The sequence below is a fragment of the Calliopsis andreniformis genome, unplaced genomic scaffold, assembly GCF_051401765.1.
Source record: "Calliopsis andreniformis isolate RMS-2024a unplaced genomic scaffold, iyCalAndr_principal scaffold0026, whole genome shotgun sequence".
NCBI lineage: Eukaryota > Metazoa > Arthropoda > Insecta > Hymenoptera > Andrenidae > Calliopsis > Calliopsis andreniformis.
The window spans coordinates 9140756-9164318 of record NW_027480435.1 but is presented as its reverse complement, the minus strand read 5'-3'; positions in this window follow the sequence as shown (position 1 = coordinate 9164318).

The following is a 23563-nucleotide window of genomic DNA, read 5'->3' as shown; positions in this document are numbered from 1 at the left end:
TCGAGCAACGCCCTAGGGTGAAGCCTGGGTTGCCTGGAACGTAGAAATGACCATCACTTTCACACGGGTTGCAATTATTCGTTTTATTCGATTGAAAAACTGTTCGATTTATTTTGTATTTTATGCTACGGGCGTTGACTCCTAAGGCCATAACTATTCAATCTGTTGGTGCAACGCCCAAGGGTGAAGCCTATGTTGCCCGGAATGTAGAAATAACGTTAACCTTCATACTGGTTCCAATTACTCGTTTTATACGATGGAAAAGCTGTTTTATTTATTTTGTATTTTATGCTTCTGGCGTTGACTTCTTATGCTCTAACTATTCCCTCTGGCGGATCAACGCCCTAGAGTGAAACCTACGTTGCCCGGATCGTAGAAATGACTATTACTTTCACACTGGTTGCAATTATTCGTTTTATACGATGGAAAAGCTGTTCCATTTATTTTGTATTTTATGCTTCGGGCGTTGACTCCTAAGGCCCTAACTATTCGATCTGGTGGAACAACGCCCTAGGGTCAAGCCTAGGTTGGGCGGAACGTAGAAATGACCATAAGTTTCACGCTGGTAGCAATTATTCGTTTTATACGATGGAAAAGCTGTTGTATTTATATCGTATTTTATGCTTCTGGCGTTGACCTCTTAGGCCATAGCTATTCCATCTGGTGGAACAACGCCGTCGGGTGAAGCCTAGGTTGCGCGGAATGTAGAAATGACCATAACTTTCACACTGGTAGCAATTGTTCGTTTTATACGATGGTAAAACTGTTTTGTTTATTTGGGATGTTATGCTTCCGGCGTTGACTTCTAAGGCCCTAACTATTTGATCTGGTGGAGCACCGCCCTAGAGTGAAGCCTAGGTTGCCCGGAACGTAGAAAAGACCATTACTTTCACACTGTTTGCAGTTATTCCTGTTATACGATGGAAAACCTGTTGCATCTTGATTGTATTTTATGCTTCTGGCGATGACTTGTAAGGCCCTAACCATTCGACCTCGTGGAGCCACGCCCTAGGTTGAAGCCTAGGTTGGCCGGAATGTAGAAATGTCCATAACTTTCACACTGGTTGCAATTAATCGCTTTATACGATTGAAAAGCTGTTGTATTTATATTGTATTTTATGCTTCTGACGTTGACTTCTTAGGCCCTAACTATTCCCTCTGGTGGATCAACGCCCTAGAGTGAAACCTACGTTGACCCGAACGTAGAAATGACCATTACTTTCACACTGGTTGCAATTATTCCTTTTATACGATGGAAAAACTGTTGTATTATAATTGTATTTTATGCTTTTAGCGATGAATTCTAAGTCACTAGCTATTCGATCTGATGGAGCAACGACCTAGAGTGACGCCTAGGTTGCTCGGAACCTAGAAATGACCATTACTTTCACACAGGTTGCAATTATCCGTTTTATACGATGGAAAAGCTGCTGTATTTATATCGTGTTTTATGCTTCTGGCGTTGACTTCTTAGGCCCTAACTATTCCATCTGGTGGAACAACAACCTAGGGTGAAGCCTAGGTTGCCCGGAAAGTAGAAGTGACCTTAACTTCCACACTGGTGGAAATTATTCGTTTAATACGATGGAAAATCTGTTGTATTTATATCGTATTTTATGCTTCTGGCGTTTAATTCTAAGTCGCTAGCTATTTGACCTGTTGGAGCAACGACCTAGAGTGAAGCCCAGGTTGCCCGGAACGTAGAAATGACCATTACTTTCACACTGGTTGCAATTATTCCTGTTATACGATGGAAAAACTGTTGTATTATAATTGTATTTTATGCTTTTAGCGAAGAATTCTAAGTCACTAGCTATTCCATCTGGTGGAGCAACGCCCTAGAGTGACGGCTAGGTTGCTCGGAACGTAGAAATGACCATTACCATCAAACTGGTTGCAATTATCCGTTTTATACGATGGAAAAGCTGCTGTATTTATATCGTGTTTGATGCTTCTGGCGTTGACTTCTTAGGCCCTAACTATTCCATCTGGTGGAACAACACCCTAGGGTGAAGCCTAGGTTGCCCGCAACGTAGAAATGACCATAACTTTTACACTGGTAGCAATTATTCGTTTTATACAATGGAAAAACTGTTCTATTTACTTCGTATTTTATGCTTCGGGCGTTGACTTCTAAGGCCCGAACTGTTTCATCTGGTGGAGCAACGCCCTAGAGTGAAGCCTAAGTTGCTCAGAATATAGAAATGACAATTACTTTCACACTGTTTGCAATTATTCCTTTTATACGATGCAAAAGCTGTTGTATTTATAACGTATTTTATGCTTCTGGCGTTGACTTCTAAGGACCTAACTATTCGATCTGGTGGAACAACGCCCTAGAGTGAAGTCTAGGTTGCCCGGAACGTCGAAATGACCATCATTTTCAAACTGGTTGCAGTTAATCCTGTTATACCATGGAAAAGCTGTTGTATTTATATCGTATTGTATGCTTCTGGCGTTGACATCTAAGGACCTATCTGTTTGATCTGGTGGCGCAACGCCTTCGTGTGAAGCCAAAGGTTGCTCAGAATATAGAAATGACAATTACTTTCACACTGTTTGCAATTATTCCGTTTATACGATGCAAAAGCTGTTGTATTTATAACGTATTTTATGCTTCTGGCCTTGACTTCTAAGGTCCTAACTATTCAATCTGTTGGAGCAACGCCCTAGAGTGAAGCCTAGGTAGCTCGGAATGTAGAAATGACCATAACTTTCACACTGGCTGCAATTATTCGTTTTATACGATGGAAAAGCTGTTGTATTTAATTTGTATTTTATCCTTCTGACGTTCACTTCTTAGGCCCTAACTATTCGATCTGGTGGAACAACGCCCTAGGGTGAAGCCTAGGTTGCCCGGAACGTAGAAATGACCATAACTTTTTCACTGGTAGCAATTATTCGTTTTATACAATGGAAAAACTGTTCTATTTATTTTGCATTTTATGCTTCGGGCGTTGACTTCTAAGGCCCTAACTGTTTAATCTGGTGGAGCAACGCCCTAGGGTGAAGCCTAGGTTGCCCGGAACGAGGAAATGACAATTACTTTCACACTGTTTGCAATTATTCGTTTTTTACGATGGGTAAAAACTGTTGTATTTATATTGTATTTTATGCTTCTGGCGTTCACTTCTTAGGCCCTAGCTATTCGATCTGGTGGAACAACGCCCTAGGGTGAAGCCTAGGTTGCCTGGAACGTAGAAATGACCATAACTTTTACTCTGGTAGCAATTATTCGTTTTATACAATGGGAAAACTGTTCTATTTATTTTGTATTTTATGCTTCTGGCGTTGACTTCTTAGGCCCTAACTATTCGATCTGGTGGAGCAATGCCTCAGAGTTAAGTCTAGGAAGCCCGAAACACCGAAACGATCATTACCTTCACGCTTGTTGCAATCATTCCTGTTATACGATGAAAAGACCGTTGTATTTTTATTGTATTTCATGCTTCAGGCGTAGGCTTCTAAGGCCGTTGCTATTCGATATGGTGGAGCACCGCCCTAGAGTGAAGCCTAGGTTGCCCGGAACGTAGAAATGACCATAACTTTTACACTGGTAGCAATTATTCGTTTTATACAATGGAAAAACTGTTCTATTTATTTCGTATCTTATGCTTCGGGCGTTCACTTCTTAGGGCCTATCTGTTCGATCTGATGGAACAATGCCCTAGGATGAAGCCTAGGTTGCCCGGAACGTAGAAATGACCATAACTTTTACACTGGTAGCATTATGCGTTTTATACAATGGAAAAACTGTTCTATTTATTTTGTATTTTATGCTTCGGGCGTTCACTTCTTAGGCCCTGACTATTCGATCTGGTGGAACAACGCCCTAGGGTGAAGCCTAGGTTGCCCGGAACGTAGAAATGACAATTACTTTCACACTGTTTGCAATAATTCCTTTTATACGATGCAAATGTTGTTGTATTTATATCGTATTTTATGCTTCTGGCGTTGACTTCTAAGGACCTAACTATTCGATCTGGTGGAGCAACGCCCTAGAGTGATGCCTAGGTTGCTCGGAATGTACAAATAACCATAACTTATACAATGGTTGCCATTATTCGTTTTTTACAATGGAAAAGCTGTTGTATTTATATTGTATTTTATGCTTCTGGCGTTCACTTCTTAGGCCCTAACTATTCGATCTGGTGGAACAACGGCCTAAGGTGAAGCCTAGGTTGCCCGCAACGTAGAAATGGCCATAACTTTTACACTGGTAGCAATTATTCGTTTTATGGAATGGAAAAGCTGTTCTATTTATTTTGTATTTAATGCTTCGGGCGTTGGCTTCTAAGGCCCTAACTGTTTGATCTGGTAGAGCAACGCCCTAGAGTGAAGCCTAGGTTGCCCGGAACGTAGAAATGACCATAACTTTCACACTGGTTGCTATTATTCGTTTTATACGATGGAAAAACTGTTATATTTATATTGTATTTTATGCTTCAGGCGTTGACTTCTGAGGCCGTAGCTATTCGATGTGGTGGAAGAACGTCATAGAGTGAAGCCTAGGTTGCCCGGAACGTAGAAATGTCCATATCTTTCACACTGTTTGCAATTATTCATTTTATACGGTGGCAAAGCGGTTGCATTTATATTGTATTTTATGCTTCTGGCGTTGACTCCTTAGGCCCTAACTATTCAATCTGGTGGAGCAATGCCTCAGAGTTAAGTCTAGTATGCCCGAAACGCCGAAATGATCATTACTTTCACGCATGTTGCTATTATTCCGGTTATACGATGAAAAGACTGTTGTATTTTTATTGTATTTTATGCTTCAGGCGTAGGCTTCTAAGGCCGTAGCTATTCGATCTGGTGGAGTAACGCCCTAGAGTGAAGCCTAGGTTGCTCGGAATATAGAAATGACCATAACTTTCACACTGGTTGCAATTATTCGTTTTCTGCGATGGAAAAACTGTTGTATTTATATTGTATTTTACGCTTCTGGCGTTCACTTCTTAGGGCCTAACTATTCGATCTGATAAGAACAATGCCCTAGGGTGAAGCCTAGGTTGCCCGGAACGTAGACATGACCATAACTTTTACACTGGTAGCAATTATTTGTTTTATACAATGGAAAAACTGTTCTATTTATTTTGTATTTTATGCTTCGGGCGTTGACTTCTAAGGCCCTAACTGTTTGATCTGGTGGAGCAACGCCCTAGGGTGTAGCCTAGGTTGCCCCGAACGTAGAAATGACAATTACTTTCACACTGTTTGCAATAATTCCTTTTAAACGATGCAAAATCTGTTGTATTTATATTGTATTTTATGCTTCTGGCGTTCACTTCTTAGGGCCTAACTATTCGATCTGATGGAACAATGCCCTAGGGTGAAGCCTAGGTTGCCCGGAACGTAGACATGACCATAACTTTTACAGTGGTAGCAATTATTTGTTTTATACAATGGAAAAACTGTTCTATTTATTTTCGATTTTATGCTTCGGGCGTTGACATCTAAGGACCTATCTGTTTGATCTGGTGGCGCAACGCCCTAGTGTGAAGCCTAGGTTGCTCAGAATATAGAAATGACAATTACTTTCACACTGTTTGCAATTATTCCTTTTATACGATGCAAAAGCTGTTGTATTTATAACGTATTTTATGCTTCTGGCGTTGACTTCTAAGGACCTAACTATTCAATCTGTTGGAGCAACGCCCTAGAGTGAAGCCTAGGTTGCTCGGAATGTAGAAATAACCATAACTTTCACACTGGTTGCAATTATTCGATCTTTACGATGGAAAAGCTGTTGTATTTATATCGTATTTTATGCTTCGGGCGTTGACTTCTAAGGCCCTGACTAGTCACTCTGTTGCAGCAACGCCCTAGAGTGAAGCCTAGGTTGCTCGGAATGTACAAATGACCATAGCTTTCACACTGGCTGCAATTATTCGTTTTATACGATGGAAAAACTGTTGTATTTATATTGTATTTTATGCTTCTGGCGTTCACTTCTTAGGCCCTAACTATTCGTTCTGGTGGAACAACGCCCTAGGGTGAAGCCTAGGTTGCCCGGAACGTAGAAATGACCATAAGTTTCATAATGGTTGCAATTATTCGTTTTATACGATGGAAAAACTGTTGTATTTCTATTGTATTTTATGCTTCGGGCGTTGACTTCTTAGGCCCTAACACTTCGATCTGGTGGAGCAACGCCCTACAGTGAAGCGTAGGTTGCCCGGAACGTAGAAATGACCATAACATTTACACTAGTAGCAATTATTCGTTTTATACAATTGAAAAACTGTTCTTTTTATTTTGTACTTTATGCTTCGGGCATTGACTTCTAAGGCCCTAACTGTTTGATCTGATGGAGCAACGCCCTAGAGTGAAGCTTAGGTTGCCCGGAACGAAGAAATGACAATTACTTTCACACTGTTTGCAATTATTCGTTTTTTACGATGGAAAAGCTGTTGTATTTATATTGTATTTTATGCCTCTGGCGTTGACTTCTAAGGCCCTAGCTATTCGATCTAGTGGAACAACGCCCTAGGGTGAAGCCTAGGTTGAGCGGAACGTAGAAATGACCATAACTATTACACTGGTAGCAATTATTCGTTTTATACAATGGAAAAACTGTTCTATTTATTTTATATTTTATGCTTCGGGCGCTGACTTCTAAGGCCCTAACTGTTTGATCTGGTGGAGCAATGCCTCAGAGTTAAGTCTAGGATGCCCGAAACGCCGAAATAGTCATTACTTTCACGCATGTTGCAATTATTCCGGTTATACGATGAAAAGACTGTTGTATTTTTATTGTATTTTATGCTTCAGGCGTAGGCTTCTAAGGCCGTAGCTATTCGATATGGTGGAGCACCGCCCTAGAGTGATGCCTAGGTTTCTCGGAACGCAGAAATGACCACTACTTTCACACAGTTTGCAATTATTCATTTAATACGATGGAAAAGCTGTTGTATTTATATCGTATTTTATGCTTCGGGCGTTGACGTCTTAAGCCCTAACACTTCGATATGGTGGAGCAACGCCCTAGGGTGAAGCCTAGGTTGCCCGGAACGTAGAAATGACCATAAGCTTCATAATGGTTGCAATTATTCGTTTTATACGATGGAAAAACTGTTGTATTTCTATTGTATTTTATGCTTCGGACGTTGACTTCTTAGGCCCTAACACTTCGATCTGGTGGAGTAACGCCCTACAGTGAAGCCTAGGTTGCACGGAACGTAGAAATGACCATAACTTTTACACTGGTAGCAATTATTCGTTTTATACAATGGAAAAACTGTTTTATTCATATTGTATTTTATGCTTCTGACGTTCACATCTTAGGCCCTAACTATTCGATCTGGTGGAACAACGCCCTAGGGTGAAGCCTAGGTTGCCCGGAACGTAGAAATGACCATAACTTTTACACTGGTAGCAATTATTCGTTTTATACAATGGAAAAACTGTTCTATTTATTTTGTATTTTATGCTTCGGGCGCTGACTTCTAAGGCCCTAACTGTTTGATCTGGTGGAGCAACGCCCTAGAGTGAAGCCTAGGTTGCCCGGAACGTAGAAATGACCATAACTATCACACTGGTTGCTATTAATCGTTTTATACGATGGAAAAACTGTTATATTTATATTGTATTTTATGCTTCAGGCGTTGACTTCTGATGCCGTAGCTATTCGATGTGTTGGAAGAACGCCATAGAGTGAAGCCTAGGTTGCCCGGAACGTAGAAATGTCCATATCTTTCACACTGTTTGCAATTATTCATTTTATACGGTGGCAAAGCTGTTGCATTTATATTGTATTTTATGCTTCTGGCGTTGACTTCTTAGGCCCTAACTATTCGATCTGGTGGAGCAATGCCTCAGAGTTAAGTCTAGGATGCCCGAAACACCGAAATGATCATTACCTTCACGCTTGTTGCAATTATTCCTGTTATACGATGAAGAGACCGTTGTATTTTTATTGTATTTTATGCTTCAGGCGTAGGATTCTAAGGCCGTTGCTATTCGATATGGTGGAGCACCGCCCTAGAGTGAAGCCTAGGTTGCCCGGAACGTAGAAATGACCATAACTTTTACACTGGTAGCAATTATTCGTTTTATACAATGGAAAAACTGTTCTGTTTATTTCGTGTCTTATGCTTCGGGCGTTCACTTCTTAGGGCCTATCTGTTCGATCTGATGGAACAATGCCCTAGGATGAAGCCTAGGTTGCCCGGAACGTAGAAATGACCATAACTTTTACACTGGTAGCATTATTCGTTTTATACAATGGAAAAACTGTTCTATTTATTTTCTATTTTATGCTTCGGGCGTTGACTTCTTTGGCCCTAATAATTCGATCTGGTGGAGCAACGCCCTAGAGCGAAGCCTAGGTTGCCCGGAACGTAGAAATGACCATAACTTTTACTCTGGTAGCAATTATTCGTTTTATACAATGGAAAAACTGTTTTATTCATATTGTATTTTATGCTTCTGACGTTCACATCTTAGGCCCTAACTATTCGATCTGGTGGAGCAACGCCCTAGAGTGACGCCCAAGTTGCCCGGAACGTAGAAATGACCATTACCTTCACACTGGTTGCAATTATTCGCTTTATACGATGGAAGAACTGTTCTATTTATTTTGTATTTTATGCTTCGGGCGTTGACTTCTAAGACCCTAACTATTCGATCTGGTGGGGCAACGCCATAGAGCGAAGCCTAGGTTGCCCGGAAAGTAGAAATGACCATAACTTTCATCCTGGTTGAAATTATTCGTTTTACATGATGGAAAAACTGTTGTATTTATATAGGGTTTTATGCTTCTGGCGTTAACTTCTTAGGCCCTAACTATTCCATCTGGTGGAAGAACGCCCTAGTGTGAAGCGTAGGTTGCCTGGAACGTAGAAATGACCATCACTTTTACACGGGTTGCAATTATTCCTGTTATACGATGGAAAGACTGTTGTATTTTTATTGTATTTTATACTTCAGGCGTTACTTCTAAGGCCCTAGCTATTCGATCTGGTCGAGCAACGCCCTAGGGTGAAGCCTGGGTTGCCTGGAACGTAGAAATGACCATCACTTTCACACGGGTTGCAATTATTCGTTTTATTCGATTGAAAAACTGTTCTATTTATTTTGTATTTTATGCTACGGGCGTTGACTCCTAAGGCCATAACTATTCAATCTGTTGGTGCAACGCCCAAGGGTGAAGCCTATGTTGCCCGGAATGTAGAAATAACGTTAACCTTCATACTGGTTCCAATTACTCGTTTTATACGATGGAAAAGCTGTTTTATTTATTTTGTATTTTATGCTTCTGGCGTTGACTTCTTATGCTCTAACTATTCCCTCTGGCGGATCAACGCCCTAGAGTGAAACCTACGTTGCCCGGATCGTAGAAATGACTATTACTTTCACACTGGTTGCAATTATTCGTTTTATACGATGGAAAAGCTGTTCCATTTATTTTGTATTTTATGCTTCGGGCGTTGACTCCTAAGGCCCTAACTATTCGATCTGGTGGAACAACGCCCTAGGGTCAAGCCTAGGTTGGGCGGAACGTAGAAATGACCATAAGTTTCACGCTGGTAGCAATTATTCGTTTTATACGATGGAAAAGCTGTTGTATTTATATCGTATTTTATGCTTCTGGCGTTGACCTCTTAGGCCATAGCTATTCCATCTGGTGGAACAACGCCGTCGGGTGAAGCCTAGGTTGCGCGGAATGTAGAAATGACCATAACTTTCACACTGGTAGCAATTGTTCGTTTTATACGATGGTAAAACTGTTTTGTTTATTTGGGATTTTATGCTTCCGGCGTTGACTTCTAAGGCCCTAACTATTTGATCTGGTGGAGCACCGCCCTAGAGTGAAGCCTAGGTTGCCCGGAACGTAGAAAAGACCATTACTTTCACACTGTTTGCAGTTATTCCTGTTATACGATGGAAAACCTGTTGCATCTTGATTGTATTTTATGCTTCTGGCGATGACTTGTAAGGCCCTAACCATTCGACCTCGTGGAGCCACGCCCTAGGTTGAAGCCTAGGTTGGCCGGAATGTAGAAATGTCCATAACTTTCACACTGGTTGCAATTAATCGCTTTATACGATTGAAAAGCTGTTGTATTTATATTGTATTTTATGCTTCTGACGTTGACTTCTTAGGCCCTAACTATTCCCTCTGGTGGATCAACGCCCTAGAGTGAAACCTACGTTGACCCGAACGTAGAAATGACCATTACTTTCACACTGGTTGCAATTATTCCTTTTATACGATGGAAAAACTGTTGTATTATAATTGTATTTTATGCTTTTAGCGATGAATTCTAAGTCACTAGCTATTCGATCTGATGGAGCAACGCCCTAGAGTGACGCCTAGGTTGCTCGGAACCTAGAAATGACCATTACTTTCACACAGGTTGCAATTATCCGTTTTATACGATGGAAAAGCTGCTGTATTTATATCGTGTTTTATGCTTCTGGCGTTGACTTCTTAGGCCCTAACTATTCCATCTGGTGGAACAACAACCTAGGGTGAAGCCTAGGTTGCCCGGAAAGTAGAAGTGACCTTAACTTCCACACTGGTGGAAATTATTCGTTTAATACGATGGAAAATCTGTTGTATTTATATCGTATTTTATGCTTCTGGCGTTTAATTCTAAGTCGCTAGCTATTTGACCTGTTGGAGCAACGACCTAGAGTGAAGCCCAGGTTGCCCGGAACGTAGAAATGACCATTACTTTCACACTGGTTGCAATTATTCCTGTTATACGATGGAAAAACTGTTGTATTATAATTGTATTTTATGCTTTTAGCGAAGAATTCTAAGTCACTAGCTATTCCATCTGGTGGAGCAACGCCCTAGAGTGACGGCTAGGTTGCTCGGAACGTAGAAATGACCATTACCATCAAACTGGTTGCAATTATCCGTTTTATACGATGGAAAAGCTGCTGTATTTATATCGTGTTTGATGCTTCTGGCGTTGACTTCTTAGGCCCTAACTATTCCATCTGGTGGAACAACACCCTAGGGTGAAGCCTAGGTTGCCCGGAAAGTAGAAATGACCATAACTTCCACACTGGTAGAAATTATTCGTTTAATACGATGGAAAAACTGTAATATTTATTTCGTATTTTATGCTTCGGGCGTTGACTTCTAAGGCCCTAACTATTCGATCTGGTGGAGCAACGCCCTACAGTGAAGCCTAGGTTGCGCGGAACGTAGATATGTCCATAACCATCACACAGGTTGCAATTATTCGATTTATACGAAGGAAAGGCTGTTGTATTTATTTTGTAGTTTATGCTTTTGGCGTTGACTTCTAAGGACCTAACTATTCGATCTGGTGGAGCAACGCCCTAGAGTGATGCCTAGGTTGCTCGGAATGTACAAATAACCATAACTTATACAATGGTTGCCATTATTCGTTTTTTACAATGGAAAAGCTGTTGTATTTATATTGTATTTTATGCTTCTGGCGTTCACTTCTTAGGCCCTAACTATTCGATCTGGTGGAACAACGGCCTAAGCTGAAGCCTAGGTTGCCCGCAACGTAGAAATGGCCATAACTTTTACACTGGTAGCAATTATTCGTTTTATACAATGGAAAAACTGTTCTATTTACTTCGTATTTTATGCTTCGGGCGTTGACTTCTAAGGCCCGAACTGTTTCATCTGGTGGAGCAACGCCCTAGAGTGAAGCCTAAGTTGCTCAGAATATAGAAATGACAATTACTTTCACACTGTTTGCAATTATTCCTTTTATACGATGCAAAAGCTGTTGTATTTATAACGTATTTTATGCTTCTGGCGTTGACTTCTAAGGACCTAACTATTCGATCTGGTGGAACAACGCCCTAGAGTGAAGTCTAGGTTGCCCGGAACGTCGAAATGACCATCATTTTCAAACTGGTTGCAGTTAATCCTGTTATACCATGGAAAAGCTGTTGTATTTATATCGTATTGTATGCTTCTGGCGTTGACATCTAAGGACCTATCTGTTTGATCTGGTGGCGCAACGCCTTCGTGTGAAGCCAAAGGTTGCTCAGAATATAGAAATGACAATTACTTTCACACTGTTTGCAATTATTCCGTTTATACGATGCAAAAGCTGTTGTATTTAATTTGTATTTTATCCTTCTGGCGTTCACTTCTTAGGCCCTAACTATTCGATCTGGTGGAACAACGCCCTAGGGTGAAGCCTAGGTTGCCCGGAACGTAGAAATGACCATAACTTTTTCACTGGTAGCATTATTCGTTTTATACAATGGAAAAACTGTTCGATTTATTTTCTATTTTATGCTTCGGGCGTTGACTTCTTTGGCCCTAATAATTCGATCTGGTGGAGCAACGCCCTAGAGCGAAGCCTAGGTTGCCCGGAACGTAGAAATGACCATAACTTTTACTCTGGTAGCAATTATTCGTTTTATACAATGGGAAAACTGTTCTATTTATTTTGTATTTTATGCTTCGGGCGTTGACTTCTAAGGACCTAACTGTTTGATCTGGTGGAGCAACGCCCTACAGTGAAAGCTAGGTTGCCCGGAACGTAGATATGACCATAACCTTCACACAGGTTGCAATTATTCGTTTTATACGGTGTAAAGCCTGTTGTATTTATTTTGTACTTTATTCTTCTGGCGGTGACTTCTAAGGACCTAACTATTCGATGTGGTGGAAGAACGCCATAGAGTGAAGTCTAGGATGCCCGAAACGCCGAAATGATCATTACCTTCACGCATGTTGCAATTATTCCGGTTATACGATGAAAAGACTGTTGTATTTTTATTGTATTTTATGCATCAGGCGTAGGCTTCTAAGGCCGTAGCTATTCGATATGGTGGAGCACCGCCCTAGAGTGATGCCTAGGTTGCTCGGAACGCAGAAATGACCACTACTTTCACACAGTTTGCAATTATTCATTTAATACGATGGAAAAGCTGTTGTATTTATATCGTATTCTATGCTTCTGGCGTTGACTTCTAAGGACCTAACTATTCGATCTGGTGGAGCAACGCCCTAGAGTGAAGCCTAGGTTGCTCGGAATATAGAAATGACCATTACTTTCACACGGGCTGCAATTATTCCTGTTATAGGATGGAAAGACTGTTGTATTTATATTGTATCTAATGCTTCTGGCGATCACTTCCTAGGCCCTAACTATGCGATCTGGTGGAACAACGCCCTTGAGTGAAGCCTAGGTTGCCCGGAACTTAGAAATGACCATTACTTTCACACTGTTTGCAAATATACATTATACACGATGGAAAAGCTGTTGTATTTATATTGTATTTTAAGCTCCTGGCGTTGACTTCTAAGGCCGTAGTTATTAGATGTGGCGGAGCAACGACCTAGTGTGACGGCTAGATTGCCCGGAACGTAGAAATGGCCATTACTTTCACAATGTTTGCAATTATTCATTTTATACGATGGAAAAACTGTTGTACTTATATTGTATTTTCTGCTTCTGGCGATGAATCCTAAGTCCCTGACTATGCGATCTGATGGAGCAACGCTCCAGAGTGAAGGGTAGGTTGTCCGGAACGTATAAGTGACCATAACTTTCACTCTGGTTGCAATTATTCGTTTTATACGATGGAAAAGCTGTTGTATTTATATCGTATTTTATGCTTCTGGCGTTGACTTCTTAGGCCCTAACTATTCGATCTGGTGGAACAACGCCCTAGAGTGAAGCCTAGGTTGCCTGGAACGTAGAAAGGACCATAACTTTCACACTGGTTGCTATTATTCGTTTTATGCGATGGAAAAACTGTTATATTTATATTGTATTTTATGCTTCTGGCGTTGACTTCTTAGGCCCTAGCTATTCGATCTGGTGGAACAACGCCCTAGTGTGAAGCCTAGTTTGCCTGGAACGTAGAAATGACCATCACTTTCACACGGGCTGCAATTATTCCTGTTATAGGATGGAAAGACTGTTGTATTTATATTGTATCTAATGCTTCTGGCGATCACTTCCTAGGCCCTAACTATGCGATCTGGTGGAACAACGCCCTCGGGTGTAGCCCAGGTTGCCCGGAACGTAGAAATGACCATAACTTTTACACTGGTAGCAATTATTCGTTTTATACATTGGAAAAACTGTTCTATTTATTTTGTATTTAATGCTTCGGCCGTTGACTTCTAAGGCCCTAACGGTTTGATCTGGTGGAGCAACGCCCTAGAGTGAAGCCTAGGTTGCCCGGAACATAGAAATGACCATAACTTTCACACTGGTTGCTATTATTCGTTTTATACGATGGAAAAGCTGTTGTATTTATATCGTATCTTATGCTTCTGGCGTTGACTTCTTAGGCCCTAACTATTCCATCTGGTGGAACAACGCCCTTGGGTGAAGCATAGGTTGCGCGGAACGTAGCAATGAATATAACTTTCACACTGGTAGCAATTATTCGTTTTATACGATGGAAAAACTGTTGTATTTATATTGTATTTTATGCTTCTGGCGTTCACTTCTTGGGCCCTAACTATTCGATCTGGTGGAACAACGCCCTAGGGTGAAGCCTAGGTTGCCCGGAACGTAGAAATGACCATAACATTTACACTGGTAGCAATTATTCGTTTTATACAGTGGAAAAACTGTTCTTTTTATATCGTATTTTATGCTTCTGGCGTTGACTTCTTAGGCCCTAACTATTCGATCTGGTGGAACAACGCCCTAGAGTGAAGCCTAGGTTGCCTGGAACGTAGAAAGGACCATAACTTTCACACTGGTTGCTATTATTCGTTTTATGCGATGGAAAAACTGTTATATTTATATTGTATTTTATGCTTCTGGCGTTGACTTCTTAGGCCCTAGCTATTCGATCTGGTGGAACAACGCCCTAGTGTGAAGCCTAGTTTGCCTGGAACGTAGAAATGACCATCACTTTCACACGGGCTGCAATTATTCCTGTTATAGGATGGAAAGACTGTTGTATTTATATTGTATCTAATGCTTCCGGCGATCACTTCCTAGGCCCTAACTATGCGATCTGGTGGAATAACGCCCTCGGGTGTAGCCCAGGTTGCCCGGAACGTAGAAATGACCATAACTTTTACACTGGTAGCAATTATTCGTTTTATACATTGGAAAAACTGTTCTATTTATTTTGTATTTAATGCTTCGGGCGTTGACTTCTAAGGCCCTAACGGTTTGATCTGGTGGAGCAACGCCCTAGAGTGAAGCCTAGGTTGCCCGGAACATAGAAATGACCATAACTTTCACACTGGTTGCTATTATTCGTTTTATACGATGGAAAAGCTGTTGTATTTATATCGTATCTTATGCTTCTGGCGTTGACTTCTTAGGCCCTAACTATTCCATCTGGTGGAACAACGCCCTTGGGTGAAGCATAGGTTGCGCGGAACGTAGCAATGAATATAACTTTCACACTGGTAGCAATTATTCGTTTTATACGATGGAAAAACTGTTGTATTTATATTGTATTTTATGCTTCTGGCGTTCACTTCTTGGGCCCTAACTATTCGATCTGGTGGAACAACGCCCTAGGGTGAAGCCTTGGTTGCCCGGAACGTAGAAATGACCATAACATTTACACTGGTAGCAATTATTCGTTTTATACAGTGGAAAAACTGTTCTTTTTATTTTGTATTTTATGCTTCGGGCGTTGACTTCTAAGGCCCTAACTGTTTGATCTGGTGGAGCAACGCCCTAGAGTGAAGCCTAGGTTGCCCGGAACGAAGAAATGACAATTACTTTCACACTGTTTGCAATTATTCGTTTTTTACGATGGAAAAGCTGTTGTATTTGTATTGTATTTTATGCCTCTGTCGTTGACTTCTAAGGCCCTAGCTATTCGATCTAGTGGAGCAACGCCCTAGAGTGAAGCCTAGGTTGCCCGGAACGTAGAAATGACCATAAGTTTCATAATGGTTGCAATTATTCGTTTTATACGATGGAAAAACTGTTGTATTTCTATTGCATTTTATGCTTCGGACGTTGACTTCTTAGGCCCTAACACTTCGATCTGGTGGAGCAACGCCCTACAGTGAAGCCTAGGTTGCCCGGAACGTAGATATGACCATACCCTTCACACAGGTTGCAATTATTCGTTTTACACGGTGTAAAGGCTGTTGTATTTATTTTGTATTTTATTCTTCTGGTGTTGACTTCTTGGGCCCTAACGATTCGATCTGGTGGAACAACGCCGTAGAGTGAAGCCTAGGTTACCCGGAACGTAGAAATGACCATTACTTTCACACTGTTTGCAATTATTCCTTTTATACGATGGAAAAGCTGCTGTATTTATATCGTATTTTATGCTTCTGGCGTTGACTTCTAAGGACCTAACTATTCGATCTGGTGGAGCAATGCCCTACAGTGAAGCCTAGGTTGCCCGGAACGTAGATATGACCATAACCTTCACACTGGTTGCAATTATTCGTTTTATACGGTGTAAAGGCTGTTGTATTTATATTGTATTTTATGCTTCTGGCGTTCACTTCTTAGGCCCTAACTGTTTGATCTGGTGGAGCAACACCCTAGGGTGAAGCCTAGGTTGCCCGGAACGTAGAAATGACCATAAGTTTCATAATGGTTGCAATTATTCGTTTTATACGATGGAAAAACTGTTGTATTTCTATTGTATTTCACGCTTCGGGCGTTGACTTCTTAGGCCCTAACACTTCGATCTGGTGGAGCAACGCCCTACAGTGAAGCCTAGGTTGCCCGGAACGTAGAAATGACCATAACATTTACACTAGTAGCAATTATTCGTTTTATACAATTGAAAAACTGTTCTTTTTATTTTGGACTTTATGCTTCGGGCATTGACTTCTAAGGCCCTAACTGTTTGATCTGGTGGAGCAACGCCCTACAGTGAAGCCTAGGTTGCCCGGAACGAAGAAATGACAATTACTTTCACACTGTTTGCAATTATTCGTTTTTTACGATGGAAAAACTGTTGTATTTATATTGTATTTTATGCTTCTGGCGTTCACTTCTTAGGCCCTAGCTATTCGATCTGGTGGAACAACGCCCTAGGGTGAAGCCTAGGTTGCCTGGAACGTAGAAATGACCATAACTTTTACACTGGTAGCAATTATTCGTTTTATGCAATGGAAAAACTGTTCTATTTATTTTGTATTTTATGCTTCGGGCGCTGACTTCTAAGGCCCTAACTGTTTGATCTGGTGGAGCAACGCCCTAGAGTGAAGCCTAGGTTGCCCGGATCGAAGAAATGACAATTACTTTCACACTGTTTGCAATTATTCGTTTTTTACGATGGAAAAGCTGTTGTATTTATATTGTATTTTATGCCTCTGGCGTTGACTTCTAAGGCCCTAGCTATTCGATCTAGTGGAACAACGCCCTAGGGTGAAGCCTAGGTTGAGCGGAACGTAGAAATGACCATAACTTTTACACTGGTAGCAATTATTCGTTTTATACAATGGAAAAACTGTTCTATTTATTTTGTATTTTATGCTTCGGGCGCTGACTTCTAAGGCCCTAACTGTTTGATCTGGTGGAGCAACGCCCTAGAGTGAAGCCTAGGTTGCCCGGAACGTAGAAATGACCATAACTATCACACTGGTTGCTATTATTCGTTTTATACGATGGAAAAACTGTTATATTTATTTTGTATTTTATGCTTCAGGCGTTGACTTCTGATGCCGTAGCTATTCGATGTGGTGGAAGAACGACATAGAGTGAAGCCTAGGTTGCCCGGAACGTAGAAATGACCATTACTTTCACACTGTTTGCAATTATTCCTTTTATACCATGGAAAAGCTGTTGTATTTATATCGTATTCTATGCTTCTGGCGTTGACTTCTAAGGACCTAACTATTCGATCTGGTGGAGTAACGCCCTTGAGTGAAGCCTAGGTTGCCCGGAACGTAGAAATGACCATAAGTTTCATAATGGTTGCAATTATTCGTTTTATACGATGGAAAAACTGTTGTATTTCTATTGTATTTTATGCTTCGGACGTTGACTTCTTAGGCCCTAACACTTCGATCTGGTGGAGTAACGCCCTACAGTGAAGCCTAGGTTGCCCGGAACGTAGAAATGACCATAACTATCACACTGGTTGCTATTATTCGTTTTATACGATGGAAAAACTGTTATATTTATTTTGTATTTTATGCTTCAGGCGTTGACTTCTGATGCCGTAGCTATTCGATGTGTTGGAAGAACGCCATAGAGTGAAGCCTAGGTTGCCCGGAACGTAGAAATGTCCATATCTTTCACACTGTTTGCAATTATTCATTTTATACGGTGGCAAAGCTGTTGCATTTATATTGTATTTTATGCTTCTGGCGTTGACTTCTTAGGCCCTAACTATTCGATCTGGTGGAGCAATGCCTCAGAGTTAAGTCTTGGATGCCCGAAACACCGAAATGATCATTACCTTCACGCTTGTTGCAATTATTCCTGTTATACGATGAAAGACCGTTGTATTTTTATTGTATTTTATGCTTCAGGCGTAGGCTTCTAAGGCCGTTGCTATTCGATATGGTGGAGCACCGCCCTAGAGTGAAGCCTAGGTTGCCCGGAACGTAGAAATGACCATAACTTTTACACTGGTAGCAATTATTCGTTTTATACAATGGAAAAACTGTTCTATTTATTTCGTATCTTATGCTTCGGGCGTTCACTTCTTAGGGCCTATCTGTTCGATCTGATGGAACAATGCCCTAGGATGAAGCCTAGGTTGCCCGGAACGTAGAAATGACCATAACTTTTACACTGGTAGCATTATTCGTTTTATACAATGGAAAAACTGTTCTATTTATTTTGTGTTTTATGCTTCGGGCGTTGACTTCTTTGGCCCTAATAATTCGATCTGGTGGAGCAACGCCCTAGAGCGAAGCCTAGGTTGCCCGGAACGTAGAAATGACCATAACTTTTACTCTGGTAGCAATTATTCGTTTTATACAATGGGAAAACTGTTCTATTTATTTTGTATTTTATGCTTCGGGCGTTGACTTCTAAGGACCTAACTGTTTGATCTGGTGGAGCAACGCCCTACAGTGAAAGCTAGGTTGCCCGGAACGTAGATATGACCATAACCTTCACACAGGTTGCAATTATTCGTTTTATACGGTGTAAAGGCTGTTGTATTTATTTTGTATTTTATTCTTCTGGCGGTGACTTCTAAGGACCTAACTATTCGATCTGGTGGAGCAACGCCCTAGAGTGAAGCCTAGGTTGCCCGGAACGTAGAAATGACCATAACTATCACACTGGTTGCTATTATTCGTTTTATACGATGGAAAAACTGTTATATATATATTGTATTTTATGCTTCAGGCGTTGACTTCTGATGCCGTAGCTATTCGATGTGGTGGAAGAACTCCATAGAGTGAAGCCTAGGTTGCCCGGAACGTAGAAATGACCATTACTTTCACACTGTTTGCAATTATTCCTTTTATACCATGGAAAAGCTGTTGTATTTATATCGTATTCTATGCTTCTGGCGTTGACTTCTAAGGACCTAACGAGTCGATCTGGTGGAGTAACGCCCTTGAGTGAAGCCTAGGTTGCTCGGAATATAGAAATGACCATAACTTTCACACTGGTTGCAATTATTCGTTTTCTGCGATGGAAAAACTGTTGTATTTATATTGTATTTTATGCTTCTGGCGTTCACTTCTTAGGGCCTAACTGTTTGATCTCGTGGAGAAACGCCCTAGGGTGTAGCCTAGGTTGCCCGGAACGTAGAACTGACAATTACTTTCACACTGTTTGCAATTATTCCTTTTATACGATGCAAAATCTGTTGTATTTATATCGTATTTTATGCTTCTGGCGTTAACTTCTAAGGACCTAACTATTCGATCTGGTGGAGCAACGCCCTAGAGTGAAGCCTAGGTTGCTCGGAATGTAGAAATAACCATAACTTTCACACTGGTTGCAATTATTCGATCTTTACGATGGAAAAGCTGTTGTATTTATATCGTATTTTATGCTTCGGGCGTTGACTTCTAAGGCCCTGACTATTCACTCTGTTGCAGCAACGCCCTAGAGTGAAGCCTAGGTTGCTCGGAATGTACAAATGACCATAGCTTTCACACTGGCTGCAATTATTCGTTTTATACGATGGAAAAACTGTTGTATTTATATTGTATTTTATGCTTCTGGCGTTCACTTCTTAGGCCCTAACTATTCGTTCTGGTGGAACAACGCCCTAGGGTGAAGCCTAGGTTGCCCGGAACGTAGAAATGACCATAAGTTTCATAATGGTTGCAATTATTCGTTTTATACGATGGAAAAACTGTTGTATTTCTATTGTATTTTATGCTTCGGGCGTTGACTTCTTAGGCCCTAACACTTCGATCTGGTGGAGCAACGCCCTACAGTGAAGCGTAGGTTGCCCGGAACGTAGAAATGACCATAACATTTACACTAGTAGCAATTATTCGTTTTATACAATTGAAAAACTGTTCTTTTTATTTTGTACTTTATGCTTCGGGCATTGACTTCTAAGGCCCTAACTGTTTGATCTGGTGGAGCAACGCCCTAGAGTGAAGCCTAGGTTGCCCGGAACGAAGAAATGACAATTACTTTCACACTGTTTGCAATTATTCGTTTTTTACGATGGAAAAGCTGTTGTATTTATATTGTATTTTATGCCTCTGGCGTTGACTTCTAAGGCCCTAGCTATTCGATCTAGTGGAACAACGCCCTAGGGTGAAGCCTAGGTTGAGCGGAACGTAGAAATGACCATAACTTTTACACTGGTAGCAATTATTCGTTTTATACAATGGAAAAACTGTTCTATTTATTTTATATTTTATGCTTCGGGCGCTGACTTCCAAAGCCCTAACTGTTTGATCTGCTGGAGCAATGCCTCAGAGTTAAGTCTAGGATGCCCGAAACGCCGAAATGATCATTACTTTCACGCATGTTGCAATTATTCCGGTTATACGATGAAAAGACTGTTGTATTTTTATTGTATTTTATGCTTCAGGCGTAGGCTTCTAAGGCCGTAGCTATTCGATATGGTGGAGCACCGCCCTAGAGTGATGCCTAGGTTGCTCGGAACGCAGAAATGACCACTACTTTCACACAGTTTGCAATTATTCATTTAATACGATGGAAAAGCTGTTGTATTTATATCGTATTTTATGCTTCGGGCGTTGACGTCTTAAGCCCTAACACTTCGATATGGTGGAGCAACGCCCTAGGGTGAAGCCTAGGTTGCCCGGAACGTAGAAATGACCATAAGCTTCATAATGGTTGCAATTATTCGTTTTATACGATGGAAAAACTGTTGTATTTCTATTGTATTTTATGCTTCGGACGTTGACTTCTTAGGCCCTAACACTTCGATCTGGTGGAGTAACGCCCTACAGTGAAGCCTAGGTTGCACAGAACGTAGAAATGACCATAACTTTTACACTGGTAGCAATTATTCGTTTTATACAATGGAAAAACTGTTTTATTCATATTGTATTTTATGCTTCTGACGTTCACATCTTAGGCCCTAACTATTCGATCTGGTGGAACAACGCCCTAGGGTGAAGCCTAGGTTGCCCGGAACGTAGAAATGACCATAACTTTTACACTGGTAGCAATTATTCGTTTTATACATTGGAAAAACTGTTCTATTTATTTTGTATTTAATGCTTCGGGCGTTGACTTCTAAGGCCCTAACGGTTTGATCTGGTGGAGCAACGCCCTAGAGTGAAGCCTAGGTTGCCCGGAACATAGAAATGACCATAACTTTCACACTGGTTGCTATTATTCGTTTTATACGATGGAAAAGCTGTTGTATTTATATCGTATCTTATGCTTCTGGCGTTGACTTCTTAGGCCCTAACTATTCCATCTGGTGGAACAACGCCCTTGGGTGAAGCATAGGTTGCGCGGAACGTAGCAATGAATATAACTTTCACACTGGTAGCAATTATTCGTTTTATACGATGGAAAAACTGTTGTATTTATATTGTATTTTATGCTTCTGGCGTTCACTTCTTGGGCCCTAACTATTCGATCTGGTGGAACAACGCCCTAGGGTGAAGCCTTGGTTGCCCGGAACGTAGAAATGACCATAACATTTACACTGGTAGCAATTATTCGTTTTATACAGTGGAAAAACTGTTCTTTTTATTTTGTATTTTATGCTTCGGGCGTTGACTTCTAAGGCCCTAACTGTTTGATCTGGTGGAGCAACGCCCTAGAGTGAAGCCTAGGTTGCCCGGAACGAAGAAATGACAATTACTTTCACACTGTTTGCAATTATTCGTTTTTTACGATGGAAAAGCTGTTGTATTTGTATTGTATTTTATGCCTCTGTCGTTGACTTCTAAGGCCCTAGCTATTCGATCTAGTGGAGCAACGCCCTAGAGTGAAGCCTAGGTTGCCCGGAACGTAGAAATGACCATAAGTTTCATAATGGTTGCAATTATTCGTTTTATACGATGGAAAAACTGTTGTATTTCTATTGCATTTTATGCTTCGGACGTTGACTTCTTAGGCCCTAACACTTCGATCTGGTGGAGCAACGCCCTACAGTGAAGCCTAGGTTGCCCGGAACGTAGATATGACCATACCCTTCACACAGGTTGCAATTATTCGTTTTACACGGTGTAAAGGCTGTTGTATTTATTTTGTATTTTATTCTTCTGGTGTTGACTTCTTGGGCCCTAACGATTCGATCTGGTGGAACAACGCCGTAGAGTGAAGCCTAGGTTACCCGGAACGTAGAAATGACCATTACTTTCACACTGTTTGCAATTATTCCTTTTATACGATGGAAAAGCTGCTGTATTTATATCGTATTTTATGCTTCTGGCGTTGACTTCTAAGGACCTAACTATTCGATCTGGTGGAGCAATGCCCTACAGTGAAGCCTAGGTTGCCCGGAACGTAGATATGACCATAACCTTCACACTGGTTGCAATTATTCGTTTTATACGGTGTAAAGGCTGTTGTATTTATATTGTATTTTATGCTTCTGGCGTTCACTTCTTAGGCCCTAACTGTTTGATCTGGTGGAGCAACACCCTAGGGTGAAGCCTAGGTTGCCCGGAACGTAGAAATGACCATAAGTTTCATAATGGTTGCAATTATTCGTTTTATACGATGGAAAAACTGTTGTATTTCTATTGTATTTCACGCTTCGGGCGTTGACTTCTTAGGCCCTAACACTTCGATCTGGTGGAGCAACGCCCTACAGTGAAGCCTAGGTTGCCCGGAACGTAGAAATGACCATAACATTTACACTAGTAGCAATTATTCGTTTTATACAATTGAAAAACTGTTCTTTTTATTTTGTACTTTATGCTTCGGGCATTGACTTCTAAGGCCCTAACTGTTTGATCTGGTGGAGCAACGCCCTACAGTGAAGCCTAGGTTGCCCGGAACGAAGAAATGACAATTACTTTCACACTGTTTGCAATTATTCGTTTTTTACGATGGAAAAACTGTTGTATTTATATTGTATTTTATGCTTCTGGCGTTCACTTCTTAGGCCCTAGCTATTCGATCTGGTGGAACAACGCCCTAGGGTGAAGCCTAGGTTGCCTGGAACGTAGAAATGACCATAACTTTTACACTGGTAGCAATTATTCGTTTTATGCAATGGAAAAACTGTTCTATTTATTTTGTATTTTATGCTTCGGGCGCTGACTTCTAAGGCCCTAACTGTT